Consider the following 13,796-nt stretch of genomic DNA (forward strand, 5'->3'; position numbering starts at 1 on the left):
GAAGAAGTTGGCTCTCCTGGTTGTTGCTCTATTTGCTCCTGACTGCTCTGTGCATTATCCCAAATTGGTCTGGGGGTCCGTTTCCTGCATCTATTTTTGTGTCACTCCATTAAATTCAGATCCCTACCTCGAGTTTGAAAGATGGTTTCCAGTACACAAAGTCCCAAGCATTATCAATTCCACAGGAACCGCTGTCACGGCAGCCACAGGGACCAGCAAGCAGTGAATGCAAATGCAGGGCAGTGTTTTTATTAGGATTTAAATGAGTTTAGGGCTGTTTAGAATTACAATGCGATTTGAGTCAGGAGGGGCTTATAAAACTGGTACAAGTTCATATATTATAAAAAAAATGTGCTAAACCCCGTGACTCCAGCCCGAGTGCATTTCTGTAGCAAGCCGGGGAAACAAACTTGCCTCTGCCAGAATTCTACCAGATCTTCTGGACTCAGGGATTTGGCCCTTCTCTCTTGGGGCCAAGGAAGAGGCTTGTGCTGGGTGAGGGCAGTGCTTAGTAGCCCAGCCGCTCTGCCTGCTGAAGGCAGTGATGGTTCCAAGCATGGAGCACATATAGAATGGGCCTCCATTTTGTGCAAACATAAAAATAATAACCACCATGCAATTCAGCAGAACATATGGTCTGTGCTTCACAGAACCCTGGAAGGAGAATAGCAAGGGGCACTCCAGGCTGGGATGAAGGCACAATGGCCATGCTGCAGCGGGGTTGGCAGATTGCACAATACCTGCTTGTATTATGCCTGTCCCAAGCCGAGCAATTCTTCCCTCGCTTATGTGAGCACGAAAAGCTTTCTCCAAAGCCGTGGAAAGTAGGGTTGCTGATTTGGGTTGGATGTATTCCTGGGGGTTTCATCACATGACATAGACTCCAGGACAATCCTGGAGGGTTGGGAACCCAAAGGCTCCCAGTGATTCCAGAGAGCTTTGCATCAAGTGCTATCTTCATACCCTCTCTGTCTCTCTCTCACTCACACACACACACACACACAGGTTTTAGAAAGGAAGGGGAAGGTTTTAGATGTGCAAAATGTCGATGCCATGGTGGGGGTGGGCTTTGCTGCACCCCAGGGTCCTTCCTGTGAGCTGCTACATTGTCTCCTTTGAAGACAGGGACCTGGGGTGCATCAGAGCCCCAGGGAGACTGATTGCTGCAGCTCAGCAGTGGGAAGTCTCCACCAGGTGAGAGGTAGGCTGAAGAAAGGCCCCTCAACAGGCTGTAGTTAGAGGAGAGCGGGGGGGTGGGAGGGCGGGGAGGACATGAGTTGAGCTAAGGAGCTGGGATTCTCTCACCTTCAGTTTGGATGAGTATCAACTGTTGCCGTTTGGGTTTGGAACGTGTCCTCCAGTCAGCAATGCCCAACGCTGCACTTCCAGCCTATGGAGTGAGCGCTTTCTACCACCATAGCCTCATGTTTCCATGCCCAAATTGCGTTACCGGCCACTGAAATGCAGCCACCTCTGGGGTGGAACATGTCAGCAGCTGCTATTTCACTGTCAACAGTCCAGTACACCACAGTGCAGAAGGCTACTGTATCCCACTGAAAGTGCGGAAGAAACTTGCATAGGCAGATTTCAGAGTAGCAGCCGTGTTAGTCTGTATTCGCAAAAAAGAAAAGGAGTACTTGTGGCACCTTAGAGACTAACAAATTTATCTGAGCATTTATTGAGTCTGCATAGGCAGACTGGCGCAACTCAAACCCAAACCAGGAGGGCATTGGGATGCTGGGTCTGACACCCTTGCAAAATATCTTTGCATCTTTCAGAAAGATGGGAATCTTTAATACCCATCTTGATTTTACTCCTTGCCCCAAACTAAGTAGCCCTAGTTGTCTTCTCATAATGTTACACTGATCTCTACTGGAGTCACTGCTGATTTACACCCCTGAGAGAAGAATCAGGTTTCCAGCACCATTGATTTGGAAGGAAAGGTATCACCTGCTAAAACTCCCACACCACATCTGGCAGCTGCTAAGATTTTGGTGGCTTCCCATCCAAGTACTGACTAGGCCCAACTCTGCTTGGCTAAGGTGGTCAGATGAGAGCACAGCCCCTGGGAATAGGTTTGTCATCTCATTGATGCTATTTAATAAAAACCTTTGTATAATAAACGGGGCTTATATGTATGGAGGTAGGGGTGAAAGAGAGAGCAAATACTACAGGCATAACTGGGCTGTACACATTGCTAAAGAGTTCATGATGCCTAGATACAATGGTGATGGGGAAATTAAAAATGCCTGGATCCATTCAATTAGCGAGTACAAGAAGGAAAGGGAAGTTTTAGCCACTAGCTCATTGTGGTGTTTTTGCATGGTCTCAGTCATGCTACTACTGTGTTAGATTTTTGATCTCTGAATGATATAGCTGAATATGTGAATGAGGACAATGTGGTTGTATTGAAATCCTAAAGAAAAACTCCTTTATGCTCCCCTGCATGTTTATATGTGTACGAAGCTGCTTCGTTGGAAGAAACAGAGGAGAGAAACATGGGAGGATGGGAGTGAGATGGCTTTGAAGCTTACAACGGAATTTCAGGACTGTTATGAACATCTTGTCAGTGGTGAGATGGCGACATTAGAGGCAACTCAGCCAATCATCTGACACATGGTACCTTAGTTCTTGTTCTTGCTGGGATCCCATTGGTTAACTTTCTGGGTTTGGCCTGAATTTTATAGCAAAAAAAAAAAAAAAAAGTGTGATTTCTCTGTGACCTTGCAGGCGTGAGATAACGTCCTCTGCCTACATCGGGCCTGGGAAATATGCTTTGCTTCTGTAGCTGGGTTGCTGCTTCCTGCCTGTTGAGTTTGAGTTAAGCTGGCCCTTTCTCATGTGTTGGGAACTTCCCCAAAGAACCGGACCGACCCAGCCACAGACACATGGAAGGTTTGCAGCAAGAGGCAAAGTCACCTGAAATGGGAGGTTTTCGCATGTCATTAGGAGCTCACTAATAAGGCACATTTCACAAGTTATGTGCTTCCCCATGAGGCCCCTTTCCTAGTGGAAGAGGAGGCCCCTGCCCAGCCAGAGGTGAAGGTGGGAATTCATCTTCTGGCATGTTTCTGATACAAAACAGCCATTTGATTTAATTTCACAGATGAGATTGAATTTAAGGGGCACAAAATCACCCAGATGTTTGTGTGAAATGTCATGAGAAGATTGTCACTGAATTGGAACGGTTCTGTGCTTAGAACAAAGCTACCTCTCATCACTGGAAAGATCCCCGGGAAGCTAAAGGAAGTTTGATCTTGTAGAAAAGGCACTATACCTGGAGTCCGAGTTCATTTCCCAGTTCTGCCTCAATCTTCCTGTGTGACCTTGGGTGAGTCACTTAATCTCTGACTCAGTTCCTGTCTGTAAAATAGGGATAATGGTGCTCCCCTGCCTCCCGGGGTGCTCATTAATGTTTAAGGTATTCTGATACTGGGATAATGCGGGCCATATAAATAATGAAAGTAGATAGACCGGAGGAGAGTGCTGATGAGAAATTCCTTGTCCAGCTCTATGAGATAAACAGTCTTCCCACTGTACCAGGGTGAGAGGCTTAGTTCAGTCCTTGATGTTACCTTGATGCCATGTTCTATGTCCTGCAATCCTCAGGCCCTAAGGCACTGTATGTTACTGTGGCTTTCGGTGCAGTCCCAGGGTAGGGGTTGGACACACTGGCTAAGCATTTAGGGCGGTTGGAAGCACAACTCCCATTCACTGTGCATCCAAATGCCAGCCTGATGAACTCCCCCCTTTAAACAACAATTGAAGTAATAGCTCTCACCTTTGCCAAAGGGAACCCATATATAAGACTCCGGGGACAGGCAGAACAGCGGGGCAGAGAGGAGATTTACATCACATACACAAGTCACCTGGATCAAAGGGACCCCAAGGGGCAACATCCAGCAAACCGAGCCTTGGAGCAGGGAAATGTGCACAAGGGAATAATTTTCTTTCAGGATCAGCCCTTTCATAACCAAATGTGTCAATCTGACATTCAGGAAACTTTATTTAACACCTTTATATTCATTTAATAATTTGGCGAATTGCTGCATTTTCTAAATACCATTTTTATGCACCCAAACTCTGTCTTTGCGCTTTGTTCTTTTAAAACGATTTCATTAGGGTTATTTATTTTCCCTTCTGTCTCTCTGGGAGGATTTGGGGACAGGGTGGAGCCCCAGTGAACGTACAGCTGTGAGCGTGTGTGCATGTTTGTGGAAATGGGTGGGTGCATGTGGACACAAGTATGTGGGGTTGTATACATGTCCATACCTGTGTATGTATGTGCAGCACCTGAGTGTGATGCATGTGCATATTAGCATAGGTGTATGACTCTGCGTATCCCATTTGCACGTGTGCCTGCATATGGGTCTTTGAACACACACACGTGTAGAGTATGTGTTGGATGTCTTGCTTCTTTGGTGGCGTTAGCCTCATCCATGAAGCGCTGTAAGGCCAAGAAAGGTAAGTTGGTTCTATGGACTTAGAAAGTCACAGGTCCCCTCATTAGGACTTTTGTCTCCAAAGACCCATTTGAGCTCTGCAGTATAGTTGGAATGATGGGAGGGGAACCCAGGAGCCCACATATTGGGACAAATTCTCAGCTGGTGTAAACTGATATTACTCTATTGAGGACAATTGAGGATCTGCCCCCTAGAGTATCTTTGTGTGGGCAGAATCCTGGTCCAGCCTCGCTGATTGGCTCTGAATCTGTAACCTGCTTCTTTACCCATGAAACTGGGAACAATGCACCAGCCTGGGCTTTTCCCTAAGACTTTGGGCTCTGCTCATGTGGCCAGCAGAAAGGGATAGTTCTGCTTGCTCAGGGGAAGTCCCAAACCATGGTTTCCCCAGAGCTGGGCGTGCAGGAGTTGTCTGTTGTGGAGGGTGCCTTCAGGGTACTGCACGTGAGGGTCTCCGGGGTATGAACCCTGTGCCTGAGCCAGTCGTAAGCAGCCTTAGCCTCCTGTATCTACCTCCTGTCCAGCCATCTCCTCTGTCGGCAGTGCTCAAGCCATTGGGAAAGGCCCCTTGATAGTGAAATCTCCAGCTCTCATCACCAGGCTGGCTGCCTCCTCTCCCATCTGGCGCGCCCTTCAGATTGCAGCTGCTTGGGACTGCTGCGTGGGGCGGGGGGGGGGGGTGGCTTGTAGGACTCGCTCACCCAGCTGCTGAGCCTGTGAATGAGAAGGAAATTGAATGCCCCTGTGAATCTTGTGGCTCTGGCATGTAATGCAGCAGCGTGCTTGCCACCTCCTGTGTGCTGGGGGTACCACACCCAATGGGGTGAGGTGTTGAGCTGGGAAATTTACTGTCAAGGCACAGAACACAAGGGAGATGGAGGGCCTGGGAAAATGAGTAGCAGTGGGAGAGGTGGGGACCCTGAGAAATGGGGTGGGAGAAGGGGGAGACCAGGGGAAATAGCAGGGGGCATGTAGAGACAAATCAGGAGAAGGGGGAGACATGGGGAAGTGGATCTGGGAGCAGGAGGAAATGGAGCTTGGCTTGTTTAGCCTAGCCACAAGAAGGCTGAGGGGAGATATGAATATAAATCTGTCTATAAATACATCAGAGGGATAAACACCAGGAAGGGAGAGGAGTTATTTAAGTTGAGTGCCAATGTGGACACAAGAACAAATGGATATAAACTGGCTATCAACAAGTTTAGTCTTGAAATTAGAGAAAGGTTTCTAACCATCAGAGGAGTGAAGTTCTGAAACAGCCTCCCAAGGGGAGCAGTGGGGGCAAAAAACCTAACTGGCTTCCAGACTGAGCTTGATATGTTAGGGAGGTGATGGTATGATAAAACTACCTATAGCGGTGTACAGCTGATCTGCGACTGGTAGTAGCAAATAACCCCAATGACCAGTGATGGGATGCTAGATGGGAAGGGCTCTGAGTTATTACAGAGAATTCTTTCCCAGGTGTCTGACTGGTGGGTTTTGTCAACATGCTCAGGGCAATGTTCCCTCTAATTTTTGACAGGCCGTGTGCGCAAAAAATTTCTTCTGTGCGAATTTCTGAAGCAGAGTTAAAATTTGTGCGCCATGAGGCAAATCCGCCCAAGTGAGTAAAATGCTTATACATTTAAAAAGTTTTAATTTGCAATTGGTGATAATAATAGTTTTACACCATGTTATTTTATAAATGTCATTTTTAAATACTTAGAAAAAGGACATTTAACCATTCTTCATGGAGCAGAAGTTAGTTTTAAGGAATACACTTTATGATCTTTTTTATAGACAATCACGAGCATATATCAAGCACATATTAATCATGATCATTATCAGTCCATAGGCTTCTGCCCATTGGTGTCCACGTTCACCTTTCATTCTATACACATATCCGAAAAGATTTTGATAAACATATAATAAAGACAATTTAATAAATATGCCATTGTGTCAATTTATATGGGTTTTCAGCTAGAGACATCATACGTAAAAAAAGAAAAACAAGAGCTTGTGTTTTTAAATTTAAAATTTTCCTTAAAAATATCAATCAATGATTATCAGCCAAGAATAAGATATGTAGTGTAATTACAAATGCATTTTAATTTCCTTATTGGTCAAAATGTCAAAGACTGCTAAACTAACCTTACTGTTTTTCCCTGTGATCTTTTTCATTTGCCCATTCAATATGAACTCTGTCCAGATCTATCAGTCCTCCATCCAGCTGGTAACTCTTAATACACACCAGTATGTCCAAATGATCTACTTGTAAACGATTCCATAGTTTGTTTTTTAGTGAGTTCATTAAGCTAAAGACACACTCACAGTCTGCACTAGATGCTAGGAATGTTCCTCCAATATCCATCAACTTTGCAAGATCCTGAAACTGTTCGTTCTGGTGAGTAAATGTCACCATATCTGGCAAACTTAAAACCAATTGGCTTTTGATTCTTTCGGCTACAGCAACTTGAAGTCATTGTACTGTCTGACTATAACAATCTCTTCAGCAAGAAAGTCGTTGTATTTTGAACATAGGGATCTGACAGATGACACTTTAAGAAATCCAACTCCATACATCGTTCCACATTCTTCCTGTTGAAAACTCTCCCGAAGCTCTGGCATCTCGACAATATACATAAACCACTCTGTTGTCCTCATCATTCATGAATATTTCACAAAGTTTAACAAGCATTACATTATGTGACTTCAGCGTAACCAGCTCTATAGTCTCATCCAGATTTAAATGAAGTCGCTGTTCTTTTATGCTTTAGACTTCTAGACAGTGACATTTTGGGATTGATTTTTTACCAGATTGGTTTATTTAAAATTAATACTTTTATTATATGGCTACTATTTCAATGCACTTAACAGCATGACTCAACAAAAAGGCAAATGGGAGATCGTTCAGATCAGGATACCGGAAGTTTGTGCATAGCTCTGATCACGTCCATGCATCTGCGGCAAAAAAACGCGGGAAAATGAAGATGTGTGGGTCCCAACCGCTCCGACATGATCAACGTTCCATGTTTGAAATGCTGGCAAGGAGGGGTACGATTCATTACCCTGCTTTCCCTTCCCCCCCTTTGCCAGCTAGTAGAATCTGGCTGTGTTGATAGATGGCGGGCGAACAATGTCAAAAGTCGCCCATAAAGGATATTTTGGCCTGGCTCCGATGTAGTATTTCATTTTTTGTGCGCGCGGTGTTTAGGGTCTGTGTGTGCGCGCACACGTGCACACCTTAGAGGGAACAGTGGCTCAGGGTCTAACTGATCACCATATTTGGGGTTGGGAATGAATTTTCCCACAGGTCAGATTGGCAGAGGCCCCCTGGGGGGTTTCACCTTCCTCTGCAGCGTGGGGCATGGGTCATTTGCAGGTTTAAACAAGTGTATATGGTGGATTCTCTATAACTTGAAGTCTGCAAATTGTGATTTGAGGATTTCAGTAACTCAGCCAGAGGTTAGGGGTCTATTAGAGGAGGACCTGGGTGAGGTTCTGTGAACTGCAATGTGCTGGAGGTCAGACTAGATCAGCGGTTCTCAAACTGTGGGTCGGGACCCCAAAGGGTGTCACCATCCCATTTTAATGAGGTCGCCAGGGCTGGTGTTAGACTTGCTGGTGCCCAGGGCCAAAGCTGAAGCTCGAGTCCCACCGCTCAGGCCAAAGGCTTCAGCCTGGGGTAGAAGGTCTCAGGTTACCGGCCGAAGCCCTTGGGCTTGGGCTTTGGCCGCCCTGACAAGGGCAGTGGGGCTCTGGCTTTGGCTTTGGCCCGTCCCCCAGGGTGGCAGGGCTTGGGCGGGATCAGGCTTCGGTCCCCCCTCCTGGGATCGTATAGTAATTTTTGTTGTCAGAAGGGGGTTGCAGTGCAATGAAGTTTGAGAATCCCTGGACTAGATGATCATGATGGTCCCTTCTGGCATAAAATCTGAGTCTAAAACTGTAACTGCACACCCTGTGTGTTTATGTGTGTGTGTGTGTGTGTGTGTGTGTGACTATACCTACACGTACATACCCTGTGATGTGTTGTTATACTGAGGGGTGTGTGAGAGACTGTAACTGCACACCGTGTGTATGTGTCTGACTGTACCTAATACCGTGTGTGTGTGCGTGTGCATGTGCATGTGTGTGACTGTACCTACATACCCTCTGTGTGTGTGTGTGTGTGTGTGTGTGTGTGTGTGTGTGTGACTATACCTACATACCCTGTGGTGTGTTGTTATACTGAGGGATGTGTGAGAGGCTGTAACTGTTCTCCCGGTGGGGGGGGGAGGGGTGCGCACACATGTCCACATGTGTATTAGAGACTGTAACTGCACACCCTCTGCTGTGGTGTTGCACCAAGGGGTGTGTGTAACTGTAACCACAACCCTGTGCATAGTGCTCTTGTAATAACTGGCTCGTCTGCAGTTTCCTGATGTGTGGAAATGCCGTCATTTTGGTTTGAATGTTTTACCATCCTTAAATATATTTGTTGTCAGTCAGACACCGACAGACAGCTCTGGTTACGAACTCCCAATGCTGAATTATTCCTGTAGGGCCTTGTCGGTCCCCACCTCTGGTCTGGGCTAATCAAGGGAGCTGGCAGCTGTTGCATAGCAGCAGGATTTGTTGGGGTTTGATACCACAACTGTCGTCCCCCTCTCTCATCTCAGAGGGCTGTAGATTCTCTGCTGCATCCTCCTCTTCTCCCTCCCTTCATGGGATTGATAAATCAGGGTGGAGGGCTTCATAGCAAGATAGGGGCCTTTGTTCTTTGCTTAGACTCCCTGCATCACACAGAGGAAAGCAGCTCTTCTTCCCTTGGGATTGTCTGTGCTGGGCCCATCCCCTCTCTTCCAGCAGTGGCACCTGCCAAGGTCAGGCCTGATCTGCTTGTTGTAGGAGCATGTTTTAGTTATTCGAGATGCAAGGAGATAATAGAATGAGGATTAGCGCTGGATCTTGGCTGAGATTTCAGCCGGAGCCATTTCTCCTGCCTGCTGCCAGGCAATGAAACCCCTCCAACTCCGCTAACAATGTAGATGGGTGCGCATGTGGGGTGTGTGTGTGTGTGTGTGTGTGTGTGTGTGTGTGTGTGTGTGTGAATGGACAACAGTGGCAGGAACGGATGCAGGGGATCACACCACAGACACGTTGCGTAACATTGTCTGCAGTGAGTCATACCTTAGGGCTCTATCTCTTTCTTATACTTTGCCAGCACTTGCAGAGCTTGTTGTGCCAATAAAGCTTCCTTGGATTCAGTTGTGTGTGAGATCAGGAGAGATCTTGGTTGTCTCCAACAGTGTGGGTAACTGCTGCATTTCTTCGCTTAGGAGCCAGTGCCGCCACCATCAAGATTAAGGGGGCCTCTCCCACTGGCTTCAGGAGGCCCGGCAGCTCCCCTTAGGCTGTGGCACCATGAACAGTTGTGCTACTGACACTGAGCTAGACGACCCTTTGTCATTTTATTAATTTCTGGGAGCCAAGGAAGACTCTTTCCCAGCAAGCAAAGAGTTAACGCCATTCTACAATGCATCCCCCTGAATCCACAGCTTCTCACAGCATCCATCTACCATATCCAGCTGCCTGCTATGCCCCAAGCCCATGCTGCATGAAACCTCTCTTCCACTGCTGCACGGAGAGCCCTGTCTGGGCGTGCAGACTTTACACCTCTGACTGCACTCTGTAGTTTTCCCTGTGCTGTACCAATCCATCCTCTCTCAACAGGTCATATCTTTCCCTGGCTGCTACCACGCTAAAATACTCTCGGGCCAGCACCTTACTGTGTCGGTACTGAACTGAACAGCATCCTAACCCATACGGTAGCAAAGCAGTGACCAAACCCAGTATCATCTTCATTCATGCCTTGCCTCAGCTGTCTCTGATTGCGACTTTGCCCTGTACACTGGCATGTTTTGAAGCATAGCTAACCTGCAGTGTAGCACAGCCATTGCCTAACTGCATCCAGGCCTGCATCTCACTACTGCTTCTAACACACAAACACCAGCCTGCCACACAATTTCTGACATCCTGGGTTCTAACTGCACAGTGCAGCATGGTCTCTTCCATGCTGAACTAAAGGCGAACCTCCATGTGGTTCTATATCGTTGCTAGCTGCAATTCCAGAAACCCTAATCAAGGATCCCATTGCGCTAGGTGCTGCACACACACAAGAATTAAAAGACGGTCCCTGCCCCAGAGGGCTTGCAGCCCAAGTATGTGATGAGAAATAACCAACAGGCAAGGGAGCCGCAGGATAATGGTGAGGGGATTATGATTTAATCTAAAAGCAGCAGTCACTTCACCAACTGCTGAGCCACTGTTGTAGCTTGCAGGTGTCATGGCAGAGGTGAGATTCCAGAGGCTAATGTAATGCTTGGTGGATTTTTACAGGGTGCTTCTCCCAATCATGCGGGGTGACAAGGGAGAAAGAGTGAATTGGTCTGATGGGCAATAAAGACATATAATAGCAGAGCTTATATCCTGCAGAATTCTTACGCACGTATTCCCAAGGATGGCCTCATTCAGAACCTGACTCAAGCCATACTTTCCCATCGCTGCTGCCATATCACTAACTCCCCCATACAGGTATCTGTGGATTCACCCCTTACTAAAGGCCCTTCCCCTCTGACTGCATCTTAGCCCACAGTCACTGTGAATCACATTTCACAGCCTAGCATGGCAAGTTCTGTACGTTCTCTGACTCCGCTTTGAATTGCTGGTTGGTGCCACATCTAACTGCACCAGGGCCCACAGCGTCCTACTCAGTGCTTAATTTGTGCCAGCGCTGAGCCCCGGCACCTGTAGGCTTGGCAGTCCATAGCTCCAGTACCTCTGGGCTGGCTGCATCGGTTATGAATGTAAAAAAATTGCTTGACCCCAGCACCTCTGTCATTACAAATTAAGCTCTGAACCTATTGCTGATATTGTGGCTACCTTTGTTCTCCTCCACATTTTGCTATGGACTCATGTTAACCTGCCATCCCAGTGTTGTGTCTTGTGCAGTACACATTTGCCAAAACTAGGGGGAGTTGAGGTGAGGAAAGATGTCAAAAGCTGTTAAAATTTGCAAGTGAGCTTAAATGAGGGATCCATTTTAATTCTCCTGCCTGCCTGCTTCAGTGAAAATACAACACCACAACTCGGAATGGCTCATGTCATGTCTGACCACATCCAGCTAATGCCCAGGTTGCTGCGGTATGTGCTGCATCTCTCTGCACCACAGCTGTCCTAAGCCAGGACCACATCTTACTGGAGCTGGCCCCCAAACCCACAACTTGCTTCAATATGATTCATGCCTTCCCCCTAACACGCGTCTTCTCATGGACTGCACAACATCTGTGCTTTAAACCACAACTTAGCAAGGCCTGGGCCACATCTAACTGGAGCCTAAACCGCAACGTACCACACTGTCTTCATCACACCTAGCTTGCCCTTTGGCATGCCCCAGAACATGTCTAATTGCATTCTATCCAGATCTTACCATGCTCTCTACCCCAGCTGTCTGCTCCTTCCACTTCATCATGACCTCCACCCTTCTCTCAGTCTAATCTACAGCAAGCCTTGTCCTCTACAGCATGTGACCGTACCCTTGTAGGGATGCCTCCACTCAGGGCTGTGGGAACAATTTGTATAGTGGGGGTGCTGAGAGACATTGAACCAAACTGTAAACCCTGTATCTGATGGAAGCCACTTCAAGCTGGAGGGTATAGGTGCCAACTTTCCCAGGTGCCGGTGGGTGCTCGCACCCCCTCTGCCCCTGCCCTGACTCCACCCTTTCCCTGCCCCGCCCCCATTTCAACCCCTTCCTCTCAAAGTCCCCGCCCCAGCTCCACCCCCTCCCTGTCCCTTTTGGAACCCTCCCCAAATCCCCACCCGGGCCCCGCCTCTTTCCTGAGCGTGCCGCATTCCCCCTCCTCCCCGCCATGCGAAACAGCTGTTTTGTGGCGCAAGTGCTGGGAGCTAGGGGGAAAAAGCAGGCACGCGGTATGCTCCCGGAGGAGGTGGAGCAGAGATGAGCTGGCGTGGGGGGCAGGGCGGGAAGCTGCCGGTGGGTGCAGAGCACCCACCAATTTTTCTCCGTGGGTGCTGCAGCCCCGGAGTACCCACAGAGTCAGCATCTATGCCAGAGGGTGCAGCAGCACCCCTAGTTCCAGCGTCTATGTGTCCACTTGGAAAACTCAACACTCCAGTTATAAGCCAGAGGCATGGCTATATGTGGTCTGAATCAACATTTCATAAACCTCTGGGATTTGGATTTTCTCAGACACACGTTTCCTTGACCTTTTCCTCTCCTGGTGAATGTTATGGTGGCAACATATTCAAACGGGGACGTTTCCGAAGACACAAAGGGCAGTTAAGCATTCAGATCCCATTAGTGCCTTTGAAAATCTTCCCTACAGGCATCCTCTTCTGCCGCAGAACACAAAGAGTGCGTGGATAGTTAGCCCAGAACTGAGCTCCCATCTGTGCTCGTGAAAGCAGAGTAGGTACATCACTAAATACCACTCGCTGCTCTCTAGCCTCCTTAATTCCCCCTCTTCATCCCCCCTCTGTTCTGCAGAGGTTGAGTGTAGGTCACTGGACAAATGCTCCAAAATTAGCACTGTCCTGAAATGCTTAGGTCAGGCAGTAACTGAACTTTTTAACTCTCACTTCAGCCCAGCCTAACCCACAGCAATAACAGAGGACATTTGGATCAGTTTTAGTATTATTATTGCATATTACCATACAGCCTAGTAATGGACCAGAACCCCAGTGTGCTAGGTGCTGTACAAACACCGAATAAAAAAACTGACCTTGCCCCAATCTAAGTGTAAGATAAGAGGCCTGGAGACAGACAACTGTACGGGGGAGTACAAGGAAACAATGAGGCAGTATCGGACAGCATACCAAGGCATGGTTTCTGCACGTCAGTGGCATAATGATTGTCAAGTGTTTTGTAGGCATCCCAGAAAGGAGAGTTTTAAGGAGGGGTTTGAGAAGGGGAATGTGTTAGTTCTGCAGATGTTTACAAGGAGTGCTCCCCCTCCCCCCATGTCAGGGGCAGTATGGGAGAAAGCACAACAGGGCTGGGTAGAGGCCAGCATCGCGGGCCGATCCGAGGTGAGTGTTGACATCTCCCTAGTGAATAAGAGATGATAGGTGAGGTGGGGGTTGACTGAAGGACCTCGAAAGTGAAGTGTTGGATACAGTAGAGAAGAGGCAGCCCAAGGAAGGATGCAAAGAGAGAGGTGACTTAGTCAAAGCGACAAGCTAGGAGAATGGCCTTTGCAACAGTGTTCTGAGTGAGATGAGCGGGGCAAGACAGCATTGGTCGGGGCCAGAGAGAAGGATGTGGCAGGAATCAAGACATGAGAGGATGAGAGC

General features: G+C 47.8%; 1 protein-coding gene across 1 annotated transcript in view; it reads left to right on the plus strand.

Moving 5' to 3' along the window:
- LINGO1 (leucine rich repeat and Ig domain containing 1) overlaps positions 1-13,796 on the plus strand; it is a 470,336-nt gene that overhangs the window by 326,785 nt on the left and 129,755 nt on the right. The window lies entirely within an intron of this gene.

The sequence above is a fragment of the Dermochelys coriacea genome, chromosome 10, assembly GCF_009764565.3.
Source record: "Dermochelys coriacea isolate rDerCor1 chromosome 10, rDerCor1.pri.v4, whole genome shotgun sequence".
NCBI classification, from domain to species: domain Eukaryota; kingdom Metazoa; phylum Chordata; order Testudines; family Dermochelyidae; genus Dermochelys; species Dermochelys coriacea.